This window comes from Micropterus salmoides, unplaced genomic scaffold (genome assembly GCF_014851395.1).
Source record: "Micropterus salmoides isolate LMB-PRFRI ecotype aquatic unplaced genomic scaffold, ASM1485139v1 Ms_hic_scaffold_21, whole genome shotgun sequence".
NCBI classification, from domain to species: Eukaryota; Metazoa; Chordata; class Actinopteri; order Centrarchiformes; family Centrarchidae; genus Micropterus; species Micropterus salmoides.
In genome coordinates this window covers 561,806-581,097 of record NW_024041262.1, presented here as the reverse complement: position 1 = coordinate 581,097, position 19,292 = coordinate 561,806, and the positions used below count along the sequence as shown (strand labels likewise).

At 42.5% G+C, this 19,292-nt stretch overlaps 1 protein-coding gene and 1 long non-coding RNA gene across 6 annotated transcripts in view; both read left to right on the top strand.

Moving 5' to 3' along the window:
• The window catches only part of rbfox3a (RNA binding fox-1 homolog 3a), a 330,750-nt gene that overhangs the window by 195,031 nt on the left and 116,427 nt on the right, over positions 1 to 19,292 (top strand). The window lies entirely within an intron of this gene.
• On the top strand, positions 3,662 to 8,967 carry LOC119916193. Its single transcript, XR_005447077.1, has 2 exons — positions 3,662 to 3,804; positions 8,534 to 8,967. It is a non-coding gene; the product is annotated as an uncharacterized LOC119916193 (long non-coding RNA).

Genomic DNA, 19,292 nt, shown 5'->3' with positions numbered 1-19,292 from the left:
CTAGGTCGCACTTGCGAGCAGGATCCCGAGAAGGAGCCCGACATATTCAAGAGAGAGAAATGCACAAACGGGCACAGTAAAAGCCAAGATGCCATTGTGCAAATCTCTTCGACACACACCCCACTGAAAAAGGGTCTTAGACACTTCCACACTTCCAAGTGGAATGTGCACGCACCGCTAAGGGTAGGTCTGTTCCCGCCCGTATCCAGGCTTGGGAGATTCACTCACAAAGCCAGCTGGCCAGGCTCTTCTTGGACAGGGTTTTACTGACTGCACTATCACTGAAACAGACAAACAGCTGACCAGTGCATCGAATGGGGGCGGTGTGCTCTACATAGGACGTTAGCATAGCACACATGGACAATAGATGCACTCTCACCCCCCTGCACCCTAAGTGGGGTAGGGGGGGTAGAAAGCATCCAGATTTATTGTCCTGGACCTGATGCAGCATGCAGCTGGGGTGAACTGACTGGCACACAGCTCACTCACCTTCTTAGCAGAGGTGAGAGCAAGGCGCAGGGCTGTTCGAGAGATAGCACCATGCATCACCTTTGCCTCTTGAGGTCCAGATGCAGGCTGGCAAACCAACATTGTAGCCGTCGCCTGTGCAGCAAGCCCAGAGGGACCACCTGATGGACTACTGCCCTGAGGCCCAACAGCAGCATCACTGACAGCGCTTTCGCAGCTGTCCCCTGCTGTGGACTACCAAGCGACGCGCCTGTCTCAACAGATACGCTCTTGGAGTGTTGCAGTTGAGCACAATCCCCAGCTGTCTTCCCAATTGATCGCAACCCCAGGCTGTTGAGGTGCAAAGTCAATTGGGCTGTGTGGAGATCACTCAAGGCTTCAATCTCTCCATGACCATGAGGTCGTGAATAGAAAAGCACCCTCATGCCCTTCTCGTGCAACGATTGTAGTAGTGTCCCTGAACGCACCATGGCCTGTTGATCCGTGGTGTCCTTGAACGCACCACAGCTCGCTGCTCCAATGACGGCCCAACGTGCAACAGTGTCACCGTGAGCGCGTCGTCAGTCGTCAATATCAACACAGCTGCCGAGTGAAGCCGAGTCAGGACAGGGCATCCTCCTCTCCACTGCAGCGAGCTGCTGCTGGGAGAATGAGCCGCTGTTCACTGTGATAAAGTGCCACAGGCCGCACCACTGGAAGAGACGTGTTGTCTGGTTGCGTCTCTCCAGCTATATCTGAACTAGATTGGCATTAGCTCGACTCATGCCGTCACAGCTAGTCAGCTGAACGATGCACTGGTTTGGTTGAGCATATGTTGACAATGCGGTTGTGTGTTTTAGAAACATACACACACTGTCACTGTCGTGAGCGCACGCATTGCTGCATTGTGTCACCGTCATGGCAGCAGCCCTTCATTCGGCTGCCAGGCAATGTAGACGACCCGTTGCGCAGGCCGGACAGCCAGCTAGCAAGGAGGAAGCCCAGGTCCTACTACCGTCTCGCTCGGATGCCACCAGGAGACCGACGTGGGACATGGGCTTTTGTCCCAGTGGTTTGTCTCTCTCAAGCTTAGCAAGGAGAGCAGTTTGGGCCGTAGGTCGGATCAAAGCTTAGCATCGGTGAACGTGCAGTTTTGTGGAGACTGAAGCGCGTTACGCACCGAGCCGAAGATGGAGGGGGTTCGGTGGGGAGGAGAATGCTCTTTAGGAATGTACTGTATTTAATCAGTTGAACATTCACAGCATTTTGTGTGTACACAAGCAGCACATGAAACACAAATAATTGCATGCTGAACACATAACGGAGGGAGGAGGTCTGGTGGTGTGCATCAGCCTCTGTCCCTCTGTCACCCTTAATAAGGCTTAGACTTTTTCCAAGGACTGCAGTGGAAAAAGCCGTGGTGTCCTTGAACGCACCATGGGCCGTTTTCGAAAAGGTTGCAAAAGTACGACTGGGCCTTGAACGCACCACAGCCGCTGTGACTGTGGATGACACGTCACCGCACAGTGTACACAAGCAGCACATGTTAGAACAGTGGCTTCGTGAACACAAGACCGCAGGGCGAACCCTTAGCCTCACCCCAGGAGTTAGCTCTTTGATGAGAGAAGTTAACTTTTAACTTTGAGGAATGTAATTAACATGTTTTACTCAAAAAACAGCAGCACATGTAAAACAATGGCGTCTTGAACACCAGACAGGGGATTGTGGCAGCTAAGAAAAAAGGATGCTGAGGCAGTAGGAACACCGCTATTTATACGTCACGCACGTATCGGTAGCACCGTCCTATTGGTCGGCTACATGCACGATCAAATTTCAGTGGGCAAGTGCCTGTAGTAGAGGGCGGAGCCTGTGTTAAATAGAACATTATTCTGTGCTGTATTTTCAGGAAAGATGGCCAGCTCTTTTCCGGGAACACCAGGTAACGTTAACTCACATAAAGCGCACATACAGTATTTAGAGCTATGGAATTAGGTCGATTTGATTGTTAATTGTTGTACTGTTCATAATGTGTTTTCTCACATTTTTGTCACATGGTGTGTTGTAATTAGCTACAGTGTTTCCCCTATATGCACCGCCGCTCCTGAATCAGTAGTTCAGTAGTAGTAGTGAGTGTTTGATTATCTGAGCGGCAGAAAGTGACGGTGAACGCAATCGGAGGAAAACATTCTGGCAGTAAATGTATGTGTCGGTTATGGTGTGGTAGCTTATCAAGACCAAGAAAAGTCTGTTTGTTGTTTCCCCACCTGCTGGAAAAGTGAAGCCGGTTTGCCATAACTTACACCTCCCCTCCCCTTCAGACTGTGCAACTGAGCAGAGAACTTAACATTATACAGTAGGCTGCGTTTTTGTAACTTAACATTAGCTCAATTTATAGAAAGTAACTGGTAGCTGTATTTCATTACTGCCTACTTGTACGATGTTGAGAACATCAGTTACAGACTTAGAGTAAACTGGTGTAGCCTACAGCTCTGTCCTACAGACTGATTCATCTAAAATTATTTTTCAGTTTTCAGTCTGAAAAAGTGGTTGTTAGGAAAAGAAAGGATGCTGGTGACCGGAGGAGCTGAGGTTAACAAAGCAAATTAGTGATGCTTTGGAGGAGACGTTTCTTTTTGGATTTTAATGTGCAAATAAAATGCACCTAAGAAGGGAGGTGATTTCTCATGTTGCCTATTTTTATATTGTCTATACAGATAAATGTCAAAAGCTGTAAAATGAAGACACAAAAGGCAAACAAGAACAATCGTATCTATTCTGAGGTCATATTAACAGGGTTTTAGGGGTGATGCCCAAAACATGCTGTGCCATAAATGTAAAATCACTGTGGAGCATCAGAACCAACCAAAATACTTTCCCCAAATCTACTGGTTGTAGTTCCTCCACAGCATACTGATCTTTGGGTGTTGGTTATTTATTATCTGCTCTAGCTTTTCCAACTATTTGTTCAGAGATATGGTGAAAATAATGGCCCAATGTGATGTGAAATTACATATTTGTCATGGTACAAGTTTGTTTTTTAGTTTATTTGTTTATTCAGACAAAAATTTTGCCTCAACTCAGTTGCTACAACTCCATCCTAGGGGAAACACTGAGCTATCATCCGAGATACATAGAGGGATATATTACTTTTGGTGGGCTATGTTTTTGATGTTATGGGGGAGTGATTAAGGTGACTTTTTTTTAATCAGGTTTCTGCAGAATACTGATGCATCAACAACCAGCGGCTGAGAGTTGAAATGTATACTGCATTGTTTGCTAGCCGTAGCCAGAGAGATGCAGGGAGAATTGGGCGGAAGTGCCCAGAAGATCTCTTCTCCATCGAAGAAGCAAACTCAGGTAAATTATTCGAATGTCCTGAACAGATCCTAAGGATCAGTACAGGGGTAGATTCAAGCACATTTGAATGGATGTATTAGGCTGTAGCTGCATTATATCAGTGTGCCAGGTAGGCTTGTGCCGATTAGCGATTGGATTGGCTATCGACGATTAAAGGGATGATCAGCGGTTGGTTTATTAAGCGTCAATATTAACTAATTCATTATCAGAACTAAGATGACATAAAAACTGTCTCTTGAATCTGCACCCCACTGCTGTACGATTCTCTAACTGAACTCATTTTATATCGAATTGATTAGGGTGTAATGATTCTCCAAATCTTTCGGTTCAGACCTCCATTTTGATCTGCAGTTCAGCTCATAACATTTTTTTTTCTCCAAGGTTTTGTTTTGCTTTGGGGGTGGGGGGGCATTATTATTATTATTAGTAATATTATCATCCACCTTGGGTTATTAATTAAAGTAGTCTAACTTGCAGCCATGATCACTCAGTAATGACTGGACCAAAATAGTCACGAGACACACACAGTTGGAAGACAATTTTTTTTTTCATTCAAGATGGCGCTGTCTATAGCTGCCTCGGAGTTAGGTGTGCTCTGTTTTGTTTTGTTTTGTTTTTGTGTGTTAACTCAGTTTTCGGGTTTGTGATTCCCGGAGCACTTTCACCAGAGAAGAGCTCATGAACATCAGGGTAACAACTCCAGCGGATTTATTTCCGCTCCACTGGGACACTCTGATCATGTCATGGTCCACCTGATTTCTACTTACAGACAGAAATGAAAACTCTGTAAACCTGTAGTAAGGACATCAAAGAAATGGACTAGTGAAGCTGTAGAGGATCTTCAGGAATGCTTGGACTGCATTGACTGGGATGTTTTCAGGACTGCTACCAACAATCTGGATGAGTTTATAGAGGCTGTGATGTCCTACATCAGCTTCTGTGAGGACAGCTGCATTCCAACACGCACCAGGGTGAGTTTTAACAATGACAAACCCTGGTTTACAGCTAAGCTCAGACAGCTGAGGTTGGAAAAGGAGGAGACATTTAGGAATGGGGACCGAGCCAGGTTTAAGGAGTCGAAGAACAGGTTTAGCAAGGCGGTGCGAGATGCTAAACAGCTGTATGCAGAGAGACTACAAAACCAGTTCTCAAGGAATGACTTTGCTTCTATCTGGAGAGGATTCAGACAGATCACCAGCTACAAACCAGAATCCCCACTCCATGAACGACTCACGCCTTGCCCACGAGCTGAACCAGTTTTACTATCGCTTTGAAACTCTACAGACCCGTCGCCCTGACCTCTGTGCTAATGAAGTCTTTTGAGCGCCTTGTGTTGTCCCACCTTAAATCCATCACAGACCCACTCCTGGACCCCCTGCAGTTCGCCTACAGAGCCAACAGGTCTGTAGATGATGCAGTAAACATGGCCCTTCATTACATCCTCCAGTACCTGGACTCCCCAGGAACCTACGCCAGGATCCTGTTTGTGGACTTCAGCTCTGCTTTCAACACCATCATCCCGGCCCTGTTGCAGGACAAGCTCTCCCAGCTGAGCGTGCCTGACTCCACCTGCAGGTGGATCACTGACTTCCTGACAGACAGGAAGCAGCACGTGAAGCTGGGAAAACATGTCTCTGATTCCAGGGCCATCAGCACCGATTCACCTCAAGGCTGCGTTCTTTCCCCTCTTCTCTTCTCCCTGTACACCAACAGCTGCACCTCCAGTCACCAGTCTGTCAAGCTCCTGAAGTTTGCGGACGACACCACCCTCATTGGGCTCATCTTAGGTGGGGATGAGTCCGCCTACAGGTGGGAGATGGACCATCTGGTGACCTGGTGCAGCCAGAACAGTCTGGAGCTCAACGCTCTGAAGACCGCGGAGATGGTCGTGGACTTAAGGAAGAGCCCAGCCCCACCCTCCCCCATCATCCTGAGTGACTCCTCCGTCGCCGCTGTGGACTCCTTCCGCTTCCTGGGCACCATCATCTCCCAGGACCTCAAGTGGGAGCTGAACATCACTTCCCTCACCAAGAAGGCCCAGCAGAGGATGGACTTCCTGCGGCAGCTGAAGAATTCAGCCTGCCAAAGACAATGATGGTGCACTTCTACACCGCCATCATTGAGTCCATCCTCACCTCCTCCATCACCATCTGGTACGCTGCTGCCACTGCCAGGGACAAGGGCAGGCTGCAGCGTATCATTCGCTGTGCAGAGAAGGTGATTGGCTGCAATCTTCCATCACTTCAGGACCTGTACACCTCGAGGACTCTGAGGCGAGCAGGAAAGATTGCAGCTGACGCCTCCCATCCCGGTCACAAACTGTTTCAGACTCTCCCCTCTGGCAGGAGGCTGCGGTCATGTAAATATCACTTCATGTCATATCATGCACAAACCTGGCACATTGCACATATTTGTTGTTAATTGTAAATTGTTGTTCCATTGTTATTTTTATTTTTACTATTTTTTTATTTATTTTTATATTGTCAGTTGTATTATTTTTCTCTATTCTTCTGTTATTCTTATATAACTTGCATCTGTTTATTACATATTTATATATTTCTACATCTATTTATGTCAGCTGTATGTCTGTCTGTGTATAGCACCTTAACACCAAAGCAAATTCCTTGTATGTGTAAAACACTACTTGGCAATAAAGCTCCTTCAGAATATGTTTATGGTGTAATATTTACAAAAAATAGGCCTTCTGCTTGCCCTAACTGCGGCCAAAATTGGCAGGTCAGACACTCTGACAAAAAATCTGAATCAGCCAGGGAAAATGCAATCGGTGCTTCACTAAAGTTGTTAATTACAAATCAAGACCAAATGTAAGACGTGGTACTAAATGACATCAGCACCAACAGGTGTGTTCACTGTTGCTTTACCTGGTCCTTTCCGTGTCCTCGCCTTCTAACCCAAAACAAGATAGCGTCTCTTCCTGTGTGATTCTCTGAACGTGTAAATTGCGAGCATTGTGTCTTCTAACATGTTTTAGCATGTGAGGCTGTGACAATAGCCAGTTACTGTCTGTGCCACTGTGTGTGTAAAACACCCTTAGACTGTGTGTACCTTTAAATGTGACCGCCAGAAAATCGGATATTTGATGCTGCTCGGACCCGGTCACCGGTCATGGCCTCTTAAGCTGAAAACCGGCCTATTCCAGTCCCCAGCCAATTGATCGGTGCATCTCTAAACAACTAGCCTCCTCACGCAACTCACTGTGACTGTGGATAAGCACCTCATACAGCCCCATTTCTAAAAATTGCAAACAATCCCTTTAAGGTTAGTTTGGGAAGGAATCATACCACCACTTTGACTGAAGGTGATGACCAATGATTACTTTTAGCTACCTCATTAGACTTACCCCGGACTCACACAGGCGGCGTGTGCGCTGCATTACGGCTGCCGTACCTTATCGGTGCCACTGTAGTCAGTGCTTGTACTCACACTAGGAGTGCAGCAGCGCGTCCCAGAAGCGGCTCTCTGCTCCGCTGCGCGATTAATAGGCAGCCGGTCTATTTTTGACGGAGTGCTGTGATCAGTCAACAATGTGGGGCAGGCTAAACGCAGCGCACACGCCGCCTGTGTGAGTCCGGGGTTAGTTTTCATGCACTTTTACATAATTGCAACAGGTATAGTACTGGTGTTACAGCTGCCTTAATTTGTGTATATATATAGTCTTTCAAATAAATAATCATTTCTATTTTTCAAATAGCAAGCTTTCCTCGTACCCCTGGTAAATGCAGAAGTAACCCTGGGGTCATTATTCTTACAGGGTCTTGTTATGAAATGCTACATTCATACTTAAAGTATTGTCCATGATTGTGTAGAAATATGGTGTAAATATGGTGCAAAATGCGAGAGCTTGTAGACTATATGTGTATACTATACATTATTTAACTATTTCAATTCTAGTTAATTCTCCACCTTATTTTAGTGTTTCCTCATTACTTGAATCTGCTCCATTTCTCTTCACTTCTCTTTCCCCCACACTCACATACACACCTACACCTCCGGTCTCTCACTGCAAATACACCTGCTTGCCCCACCTCTTCTCTCGCCCTGTATGAGTCTCTGCTCTGCTGACCTTCTCCAGTAGTACATCGTTTAAAGTCACTCACCCGCGATGTGTGTGAAGTGACACCAGTTTACATCTCTGTGTTGCTTTGCAAAATGCTAAAATGTGTCGTCCAATATACTTTGGCAGCTGTCAATATACCTGGGTGGCCCGCCCAATAAAGTATGTCGAGAACACTGTATTTAAAGTTAGGATGAGCTGTAGGCCTATATATTGTAAATATTACACCTTTTTTATTGTCTTTCAACTGTGTGTGTCACATTACTATTTTGGTCCGGTCATAATTGAGTGATCATACCTGCAAGTTAGACTAGTTCAATTAACCTAAGATGGATGATGATGATAATAATAATGATAATGTTCTGACCATTAAAATGTATTAATATGATATATTAATATGATACTGTAGTGTCATTAAACTGGATTGTGATTGTCCTGGTCAACTACCACTGGTCTATGAGGAGTTTGCATGATATGTGATGTTTGGTTCCCTTCTAATCCTGAATTGGCTGTAACTTTGTGGTAATGCTAAATAATGTATTCATTTATAGTACTGAGGTGTGTGTGTGTGTGTGTGTGTGTGTGTGTGTGTGTGTATGTGTGTGTGTAATTTAATCAAAGTTGTAATTGTAAATTTTGGGGCATATTTTCCAGGAGGGTGCAGACCAAGGTCCTACCATAGCATCAATCACTGCTGACAGTAAAGATATAAGCATGGTGCCATTCCATCCCTGTGAAGTCAAGGTCTTCCTCCAGGATCAGGTTGTCTTTCACTAGACTGATTGCTAGCCTGATGTACTCCTGTTTTTGTATGGCTATATGTCCTCCAGCCTGAGTACTCTAAAGGCTTGACCTATAATTTCGAGTTCATTTAGAAATCCTGCTAAATGTGGATGGAGTAAAACTGAAACCACCAAACATTATCTGTAAACTACAAAAGTAGTGTAAGAAAAGTACTTGCAAATATGTTGAAATGATGCTGTTTTGTTGAGAAGATGTTAAGCTGTTATAGCTGTGATTGTGGCCCTTAAATCAGTGCAGTGTCATGTTGGATTCTACAGTTTGCTAAATAAAAAAGATACACTTTAGACCCTAATGTCCAGATATTTTCTTACATAATCATGTATTACGGATTAGCAATGAGAAGGTAGAAACAACGTGGGAGTTTGTATGAACAATAGAAAGATGTGTTCATGATACCTAACATTTTAATTTTTTATTGAGTGCAAGGTGTTTTTAAAATGAGTTGTATAATAGCAGAATTTATATTGAATAAATGTTTGTACACTTAACAAAATAGATTTTTGGTTCTAAACACAAATCCTGTCCTTTGAAAAACAATATATACATTTAACAACTTAAACATAACTTGTGTTACGTATACTAGATATTCCCACATAATTTGACATATAATCGATGTTATCAAAACACAAAGAATTTCATCATGTGGTTGATAAATTTCTGTAGAACTGACAGAAACCTCAGTCAGACGAGGTCCATGTTACACAATTATTTTTGTGTCTAGTGTACTCATAAAATTCATGTTATTGTATTCATGTTATTACACATCATTTTATTTGTGGTTAATAAACATAAAAATTTCAATTCAGTGGCCTTGTAAATTTTATATAACTTTACATTTCCTATACATTTTTTTTTTTTACATTTCCTGTTAACGTGACACAGATTTAAACACTCAAACAGCACAACTAATTTTGTAGTGTAATTAAAAAAGTTAAGTAGAGTGAGCGAATTTGAATTTAGCTGAATAATGGAGAATTTTATGTTCAGTTGACTTTAAAATAACAATATCCAATTGTTGTTTGTACATAAAATGATAAAGTTATTACAAATAGTTTTCTTTGTGTTCAGTAAACATAAAAATAAACATTTAGCAAGCTTGTAATTTTTTATGTCATATAACATATAAATTTCCTGTTAACGTGACACAAATTTAAATGCTCAAACAGCACAATTTATTTTGTCGTGTAATAAAAAAAAAAAAGTTATGTTGAACTGATGTAAATTTTCAGTCAGACAAGGGTCATGTGATGCAATCATTTTGTGTCAGTTGTACTCAAAACTTTCATGTTACTGTATTTTATTAACTAAAAGTTTTGAGTGCAAGCTGTTTCCAAAAAAAATTTAAGTTGAGTGAGCGAATTGGGGTTTACAGTGTAGATGAAATAGTTTTTGAGATGTTGTTTATTGTAACAAAATGAGATGTAACAGATGTATGGTTACAGTACAATAAAATAATGTATTACAGGAGTATGCATAACATCATGTGGCACTTCAGTTATTGATGTTGCTGTTGTTTGATGAACAATTAACAAAAATATATTAATATTATATATACAATAACATATTGTTTTACTGAATAATTCAGTAAATATAATTCATTAATCTATTTATCTAAACAAACCTCATGTCTTGACTGTCGACTCTCTGCTGTCTCAGAGATGAAACCTTTTGTCCTATGTCGACCACTGTAGCTATCCTATGTGCTTGGAAAGGGGAGGGGAGGGTCTGTGAGTGAGGAGTTTGTTACAATTTGCAACCTTCACCACTAGATGTCACTAAAACTTACACACTTAATCTTTAGGTTACTCCACCCATTCCCCAAGATCATGTACCCGCAAAAACACAAAACCAGAAACTAGGTTTCAGCATTTGGCAAGTTAGGTCTAAATATAGAATAGTTTCATTTCATTTTATGGAATTCAGCTGGCAGCAGACATATCCAGAGTTGTGTGATTTCTTTCTCCGTTTCCTCTTTTTAATTAACTTTTTTTGTAAAACTGTAGAAACTTTCATTGTTGCAGGGTTACTAGAAAGGTTTTGAATCTAATGTTGACTTCACCAGTGATTTCCCAAACTGCTTTTTTGTGTCACTTCAGCACAGCAGTTCAGCAGTTTTTCATTGTGTTTGGTGGCTTTCTGCTAGAAGAGGCTCAGTCACACACATACATGCAGTATACACTCCTTCTCTTTTCTCCCTGTTAGTGGTCCAGTTTTAAGGATTAATGATTGTGGGCACGGCAGTGGCCATTGCAGTACAGATTCCATCTGGGCTCGGCCTTCGCCACAGTGGACTGCAGTGGCACTTTCCTTTAGTCAGTTAAAATGGGACTTGTGAACAACTGGCTCAATCTCTCATTACCGTTCTGCGAGACAACCACCGCAGTGTAAACAAAGGCAATAGCTTGGACATTACAGCAAATGGAATTCTGTGTCATTTCAGCAAAAGCTGTAATAGAAAGGCAATATGAGAGCATTAAAAAAAGCCATATGAAGAAGTTCAATAAAAGGTAAAGCAGCCACAATCTGGAGGCCTATCTATGTGAATTACACAATAATACACAGAAATACTCCCTCAAACACCTCTGGAAGTCCAGCTCAGGATGCATGAATAAAGCCAGACTGTTGTGTATGGCTGCAGCAAAGGCAAAAAAAGCACAACCTCAGAAAGGAATACAACTGGGTTCATTACCCAAGCTTATTTGAATTTAATTCATAATTAGAACAACACTTTTAGAGGGAAATTATTAGGCCAGCGAAGAAGGTTTTAATGGTAGAATTATAATTGGCATTCACAGAACTAATTCACTGATCCAGTTCTCTCGTTCTCAAGATGTGGCTGAAATCTGTAGTCTAGCATCGCAAATAATTCCCTAGGACTGAAAAACCCTTACATACACTGCACATTTACCCAAACACCCATGGTTATTTGTATTTCTACATCCCTCTCAAACAATAAGAAGGTAATCCAAGTCTGATCACATGTTAGTGTCTTTGGGGTTTGTTTTGGCATTTCATGAATTTCTTGTAATTACTTCTGATGCATGGAACCAAAATCCAGGGGCTGCACTCACAGAAGGACCTTTTTCATTTAGCCCTACACAGTGTGAAACTTGACAAGCTGATATGCAGGACTGCTGCCGTCCCCCTGCCTCAGCTGTGTTTAATTAATAAGCAGGCACTCAGTGAGGCAGATGTAAGAGGGTCCTTACTGTCACATTCCCAGAGGTAGGGGTCCTAAATGAGTCATTAGATACTCAGAGAACATACACATGCACTCAGTGCGCACACACACACACACACACACACACACACACACACACACACACACACACACACACTCACTTTTATGGCCTCAGCAGTGTATGCATATGTGTTTGTGGTGAGCACAAGGGGTTGGGTTTTGTGCTAATGGAGTTTTAATGACACCTATTCCTGCCTAATCACCTGTTCTGGAGGCTTCCAGCATTCCAGGTAGCCTAGTGTTTCCAGCAAGGGAATTCTTTTTAATGTCCTTTGTTCATGGCTACACTCTCATTTACCTCCCCAACTATTCCATAAGGCTCCACTTTAACTGGCTTTGCCTCTGAGGAGGCACAAGGTGTAATTATAATCTAAAAATCTGCTAATTTACATCAGCATATCAGTGTAGCTACGGAGCCATTTTGTGGTTTAAGTGGATAGTTAGAAAGCCTGAGCTCTGCCATTGTTGTGTCCCTCAGTGGTGCCAGTCTGTCTGTGTTGATTAAGACAATTATTGTTTATTTAATTTTGGGTAATCATTTTTAAAAAATTATATTTTTGATACTATAATCACAGAGAGATGCGTCAAATATACAATCATCACCGTTGAGCAGGTGTGACAAAACAAAACTAGTTGCTACTTTCCAGAGACATTTTTTACTGTCCTGGGTACTTTTGACATCACCGTTTTTTGCAGAGTGGTGAAGGTAAACAAAGTCCTTATAGGCAAGTTCTGTCACTCAGCAGCCATCTTGGTAACACCTCCAGGCAGTTTTTTCAGACTAACAAGACTAGGCCCATATCTAAATGAATGGGGAGAGATAAACTTGTTTTTAAAAAGTTTAACAACTTTTAAAGCTGCTTGAATAAACCCACTTTTAAAAAGCCTGGTCTGGATCCCTTCCGCCCTCAAAACTTTAGGCCAATTTCCAAACTACCTTTTATAGCAAAGATTTTAGGTCCAAACAACTGCTCTTTGTACTGGAAAACAACAACATATTTGAAAAGTTTAAATCTGGTTTCAGGAAGTACCACAGCACTGAGACTGCCCTGCTTAACGTCACCAATGACCTTTTAATGTCTGCTGATGAAGGCATGTGCTCAGTCGTAGTACTCCTGGACCTTAGCGCTGCTTTTGACACCACTGATCATAACATCATGTTTGACAGACTGAGGCACTGGGTGTGCAGAACTCAGCTGCCAGGCTTTTAAACAGAAGAAAGAAATATGATCACATCGCCCGTATACTGGATTCACTACACTGGCTCCCAGTTTGTTTTAGAATAGACTTTAACATTCTATTGATCACTTTTAAAGCTCTTCATGGCTTCTCTCCCTGTTATATCTCTGACCTTTTAGTCCAATATGCACCAGCACGTATCTTGAGATCCTCAGGCAGAGGTCTGTTGTCTGTTCCAGAGTCTTGACTGAAAAATAAAGGGGACAAATTTGCAGTCGGGGCCCTGAGGCTCTGGATCAGCCTTCCTGAGGAAATCAGGTCTGCTGAGTCAGTGAACTCCCTTCTTAAAACATACTTTTATAGGAGAGCCTTTCCTGATTTTATTTTATTCTGTTTTACATATATTTAATATTTACTTTTAACATGTATTTTAGTGTTATCTTGCTTTGATTGTCTTTGCACTTGTTAAAGCAACTTGTAACCTGTTTTTGAAAAGGTATGTGTACATACAGTGTCTCTCACAAGTCATTGTGTTTATCCTTGAGGTCTAACATGACTAATGCATTTCCTTACTCAAGACACTTACAAAGCCAATTTTTGTGTGAAATGTGCATTGTTTACAGCCATGTTTACTAGCTGGCAGTCTTCTTCTTGTCTGCCTTTACTGGCATATTGCAATATATCTTTCTATCTAGCATTACGACACCCTGTAGATTAATGGACTATTAAATTCAACAGTTAGCGTGACACCATTGGCATGAATATCTATCTGCATGCATGTGTCAAACAAAATGTGTCGCAGGGTACTGCAGCTGATGTTGAAGCTACTGCAGGCCCCGTAGCAAAAATATTGGTTGTTTTCGCGCATTTGGCAGCCTCCGTGCTCCATGCATAACGCAAGGAACAGAGAGCAGAGGGGGTGGGGGCTAGTAAGAGATGTGATTGGGCCAGCTCAGTGTCCGTATAGAAAATCAACCAATGGGCCACTGTCCGTGCTTTATGGGCCGGTCGTTGGCCCATTTTATTTTAACAGTTATATAAACAAATAATTTACATTACACTGGCCCCAAAGGTGCGTCGGCCCACCGGGAATTTGCCCGGTATGCCTGATTACCAGTCCAGCCCTGCCGTTATCCGAAAACTCAAGTTTTACAACATGGCATCATCGTTGTGTTAAGGGTTTTTTGGGACAGTTTTGAAGTTGATATGGCCAACCTGCTAAGGGTAGTTCATGACAACGAAAAAAGTGTGTGTGTGCGCGCGCAGGACTGTTATGATACGTGTCAAATGTGGTGCAGATGCGAGTATGTACACTAACGTTATAACAACTTCCTGTTTCATGGTGAATCTCGATTTTCCACGCCACAAGCATGCTCGTGGACGAAAACTCGATTTCAATTCAAAATGGCTGAACAACAGTGCCTCTCTCAGCCCAACTGTCGTCATCCCTGACAGGCAGAGAGCTATGTCTAAGGAGTCAGGAATCAATCTTCATCTAGGCCTGCAAGTGACCCTAAGTGTGATCTGTATATGACCCATACCTCACCTTTATCCACACTTAGCCCCCTAAGCAAAATTCCTCACATTACAGTTTCTCAGTTGAACACTGATGTGCTCAATGTAAAACACTATGATGAATGGAAAACACTTCTTCTCCATTCATCATAATGACTTAGGCCTTTTTTTGTTCAGTGTTACGCTTACTACAGACAGTACATACATAAGTGTGTTGTAAAATATTTGAGAATATTGTTTTTATACTCAGAACACACAAATACACGGCAACATTTGTCCCACAAAAACCATGTACACAGTGTACATCCCATTCCCAACCAACACAAAGTTGCACATACACAACAACAGAAGAATTTACTGTACACAGTTACAGTAAAAAAAAAAAAAAAAAAAACTATGCTGCATCCTGAGTTTTTGTCAACTTTAGTCCTTAAAACGGACAAAGTTATTATTGTAGGGGATTTTAATATTCATGTAGATGTTGAGAATGACAGCTTCAGTACTGCGTTTATCTCTTTGTTAGATTCCATCGGCTTCTCTCAGAGTGTTCATGAACCGACTCACTGTTTTAACCACACCCTTGACCTTGTTTTGGTGTATGGTATTGAAATTGAACATTTAGTGGTGTTCCCACAGAATCCCTCTTTATCCGACCACTGTTTGATAACTTTTGAGTTTGTATTGCTGAACTACTCGCCATTGGGCAAAAATTTCTATACAAGATGTCTGTCTGATAGTGCTATAGCTAAATTTAAGGATGCGATTCCATCAGCTCTAAATACATTATCTAGTCACAAAGTAACGGAGGACTCCTATGCTAATTTCAGTCCCTCCCAAATCGATCATCTTGTTGATAGTGCTGCTGGCTCGCTGCGAATGACACTCGACTCTGTAGCCCCTCTAAAAAAGAAAATACTAAAACAAAGACGGTTAGCTCCATGGTATAATACTGAAACTCGCAAATTAAAGCAAATATCACGGAAACTTGAGAGGAATTGGCGTTCCACCAAAGTGGAAAATTCTCGTTTAATTTGGCAAGATAGTCTTAAAACTTATAGGAAGGCCCTCCGTAATGCCAGAGCAGCGTACTACTCGTCATTAATAGAGGAAAATAGGAACAACCCCAGGTTTCTTTTCAGCACTGTAGCCAGGCTGACAGAGAGTCACAGCTCTATTGAGCCAAGTATTCCCATAGCTCTCAGTAGTTACGACTTCATGAGCTTCTTTAATGATAAAATTCTAGCTATTAGAGACAAATTCACCAAGACCTGCCCTCAACTGGCACCGACTTATCTCTAAACTCAGGAACCTTAGAAACAGCTGTAGAACCAGATACATGTTTAGACTGTTTTGCTTCCCTCAATCTTTACCAACTAACTTCAATAATTTCTTCATCTAAACCATCAACCTGCCTCTTAGACCCCATCCCGACTAGGCTGCTTAAAGATGTTTTACCCTTAGTCAGCACCTCTATACTAGATATGATCAATCTATCTTTATCAACAGGCTATGTACCACAGTACTTTAAAGTAGCTGTAATTAAACCTCTTCTGAAAAAGCCCAAACTTGATCCGGATGTTTTATCAAACTATAGACCTATATCTAACCTTCCATTTCTCTCTAAGGTTCTGGAGAAAGCAGTTGCTAAACAGCTGTGTGACTTTCTACAGAGCAATAGTTTATTTGAGGATTTTCAGTCAGGATTTAGAGCTCATCATAGCACAGAGACAGCACTGGTGAAAATTACTAATGACCTCCTTATTGCATCAGACAAAGGACTTGTCTCTGTACTGGTTTTATTAGATCTTAGTGCTGCATTTGATACCATTGACCATCAGATCCTATTGCAGAGACTGGAATATTTCATTGGCATTAAAGGAACCGCTCTAAGCTGGTTTAAGTCCTATTTATCAGATCGATTTCAGTTTGTACATGTTAACGATGAGTCCTCCATGCATGCCAAAGTTAGTCATGGAGTTCCTCAAGGATCTGTCCTTGGACCAATCCTCTTCACTTTATATATGCTTCCTTTAGGCAATATTATCAGGAAACATTCCATAAGCTTTCATTGTTATGCAGATGATACTCAGTTATATCTATCGATCAAGCCAGATGAAACTCATCAGTTAGCTAAACTTCAAATGTGCCTTCAGGATGTTAAAACCTGGATGAGCTGTAATTTTCTTATGTTAAACTCAGATAAAACTGAAGTTATTGTTCTGGGGCCTAAGCACCTCCGTGACGCATTATCTAAAGATATAGTTTCCCTGGATGGCATCGCCTTGGCCTCCAGCACCACTGTGAGGAATCTTGGAGTTATCTTTGATCAGGACATGTCGTTTAAGTCCCACATTAAGCAAATTTCAAGGACCGCCTTTTTTCACCTACGTAATATTGCGAAAATCAGGAACATCCTGTCTAAAAATGATGCAGAAAAACTAGTCCATGCATTTGTTACTTCTAGGCTGGATTACTGCAATTCCTTATTATCAGGCTGCTCGAAAAAGTCCATTAAGACTCTTCAGCTGATCCAGAATGCTGCAGCACGTGTTCTGACAGGAACCAGGAAAAGAGATCACATTTCTCCTGTTTTAGCTTCTTTGCATTGGCTTCCAGTAAAATCCAGAATAGAATTTAAAATCATTCTTCTTACCTACAAAGCTCTTAATGGTCAGGCACCATCTTATCTTAAAGAGCTCATAGTACCTTACTACCCCACCAGAGCACTGCGCTCCCAGAATGCAGGGTTACTTGTGGTTCCTAGAGTCTCCAAAAGTAGACTAGGAGCCAGAGCGTTCAGCTATCAAGCTCCTCTCCTGTGGAACCAGGTTCCAGTTTGGGTTCAGGAGGCAGACACCATCTCCACATTTAAGAGTAGGCTTAAGACTTTCCTCTTTGATAAAGCTTATAGTTAGGGCTGGCTCAGGTAGTCCTGAACCATCCCTTAGTTATGCTGCTATAGGCCTAGACTGCCGGGGGATTTCCCATGATGCACTGAGCTCCTCTCTCCTCTACTTTCTCTCCCTCTGTATGCAACCTTATCCCATTATTGCATGTTACTAACACAACTTCTCCCCTTTCTGGTAGTCTTGTGCTTTCTCGTCCCTCTCCTCTCTCCTCCTATCACTTCCTGCAGGTTTTCTGGCTCTGGAGCTGTGGAGTCTGGATCTGTGGCTGCGGGTCGCCTGCTGCCCCTGTGTTCCTGCTCGACACCCTCTACTGCAGCGACTGTTGTCGCTGGTCTTATTGTTATTATAATCATTAACATTACGATGGTTACCATTAACACTATTATAAATATCTGTACCATTTTTCATTTAGTCTATAGCAACATCACCTTCACTGTCTGTACCTCTGTGTGTATATTGTGTAGGCTGCCTCCCTCCCCTCTCTCTCTCCTTACATCCCTCTCTCTCTCTCTCTCTCTCTCTTTCTCTCTCTTTCACTCTCTTCTCTCTCTCTTTCTCTCTCTCTCTCTCTCACCCCAACCGGTCGAGGCAGATGGCCGCCCACCCTGAGCCATGGTTCTGCTCGAGGTTTCTGCCTCTTAAAAGGAAGTTTTTCCTTGCCTCTGTCGCCTAGTGCTTGCTCTTGGTGGGAACTGTTGGGCTTCTGTAAATATCATCACAGAGTACGGTCTAGACCTGCTCTTTTATGAAAAGCGCTGTGAGATAACTGTTGTTGTGATTTGGCGCTATATAAATAAAATTGAATTGAATTGAATTGAATCCTCTCTTCTGTTGCGGTCTGGCCACAGCAGCTCATCAACATCACAAGCAAGGTTTTCCCTGGCCAAGCAGCGTGGGAAATATCGCCTAGCATGGCGATTCCAGCCATGAAAAGCATCAGCTGCTATATCTCCACATGCATCCTCCTTAGCATAGAAGAGGTATACGCGTTTGTGGATTTCGGTCACACACTTTCCATCTCCAGGCAGAAAAAAATCCTCAGTAGGATTGAGGAATGGAGAATATGGAGGGAGATAAACTACTAAAAAGCGTGGGTGGGCAGTGAACCAGTTACGAACCAGAGCAGCCCTGTGGAAACTTACATTGTCCCAAATGACAACGTACCTGAGCTGCTCTGGGCCATCTACCTGATCTGGTGGAATGAGTGTGTTGTGTAGGGTGTCCAGGAATGTGATCAGATGGGCGGTGTTGGAGGGGCCAAGGGTAGCATGGTGATGGATGACGCTGTGGTGGGTAATCGCTGCACACATTGTGATGTTCCCTTCCGCACTGGCCAGGGACTTCAACAATGGCACGCTGGCCGATGACATTCCTTCCCCTCTTTTGTCTTTTTGTGAGGTTGAACCCAACCTCATCAATGAAGATGAACTGGTGCTCCACTGCAGCCACCTCTAGCTCAAGGACTCTGAAACACACATGACAATATCAGAAATAGACATTGAGTGGTCACTATTGTGAAGCACAATCATTATGATTACAATATTGAAATATGTATAATTTACTGTATACAGTGTTGAGTGTATGCATCAATTGTGGGACTCACTTGCACATAGTTATATCGCAATTCTTTGACTCTTTCTGAATTGCGTTCAAATGGCACCCTGTAGACCTGCTTCATCCTGAGATGATTTCTGCGCAAGACACGGTCCAGTGTTGTTTTCTAGGACCATGTTTATGATTTCAGTTTCCTGTTCAGGAGACTGAA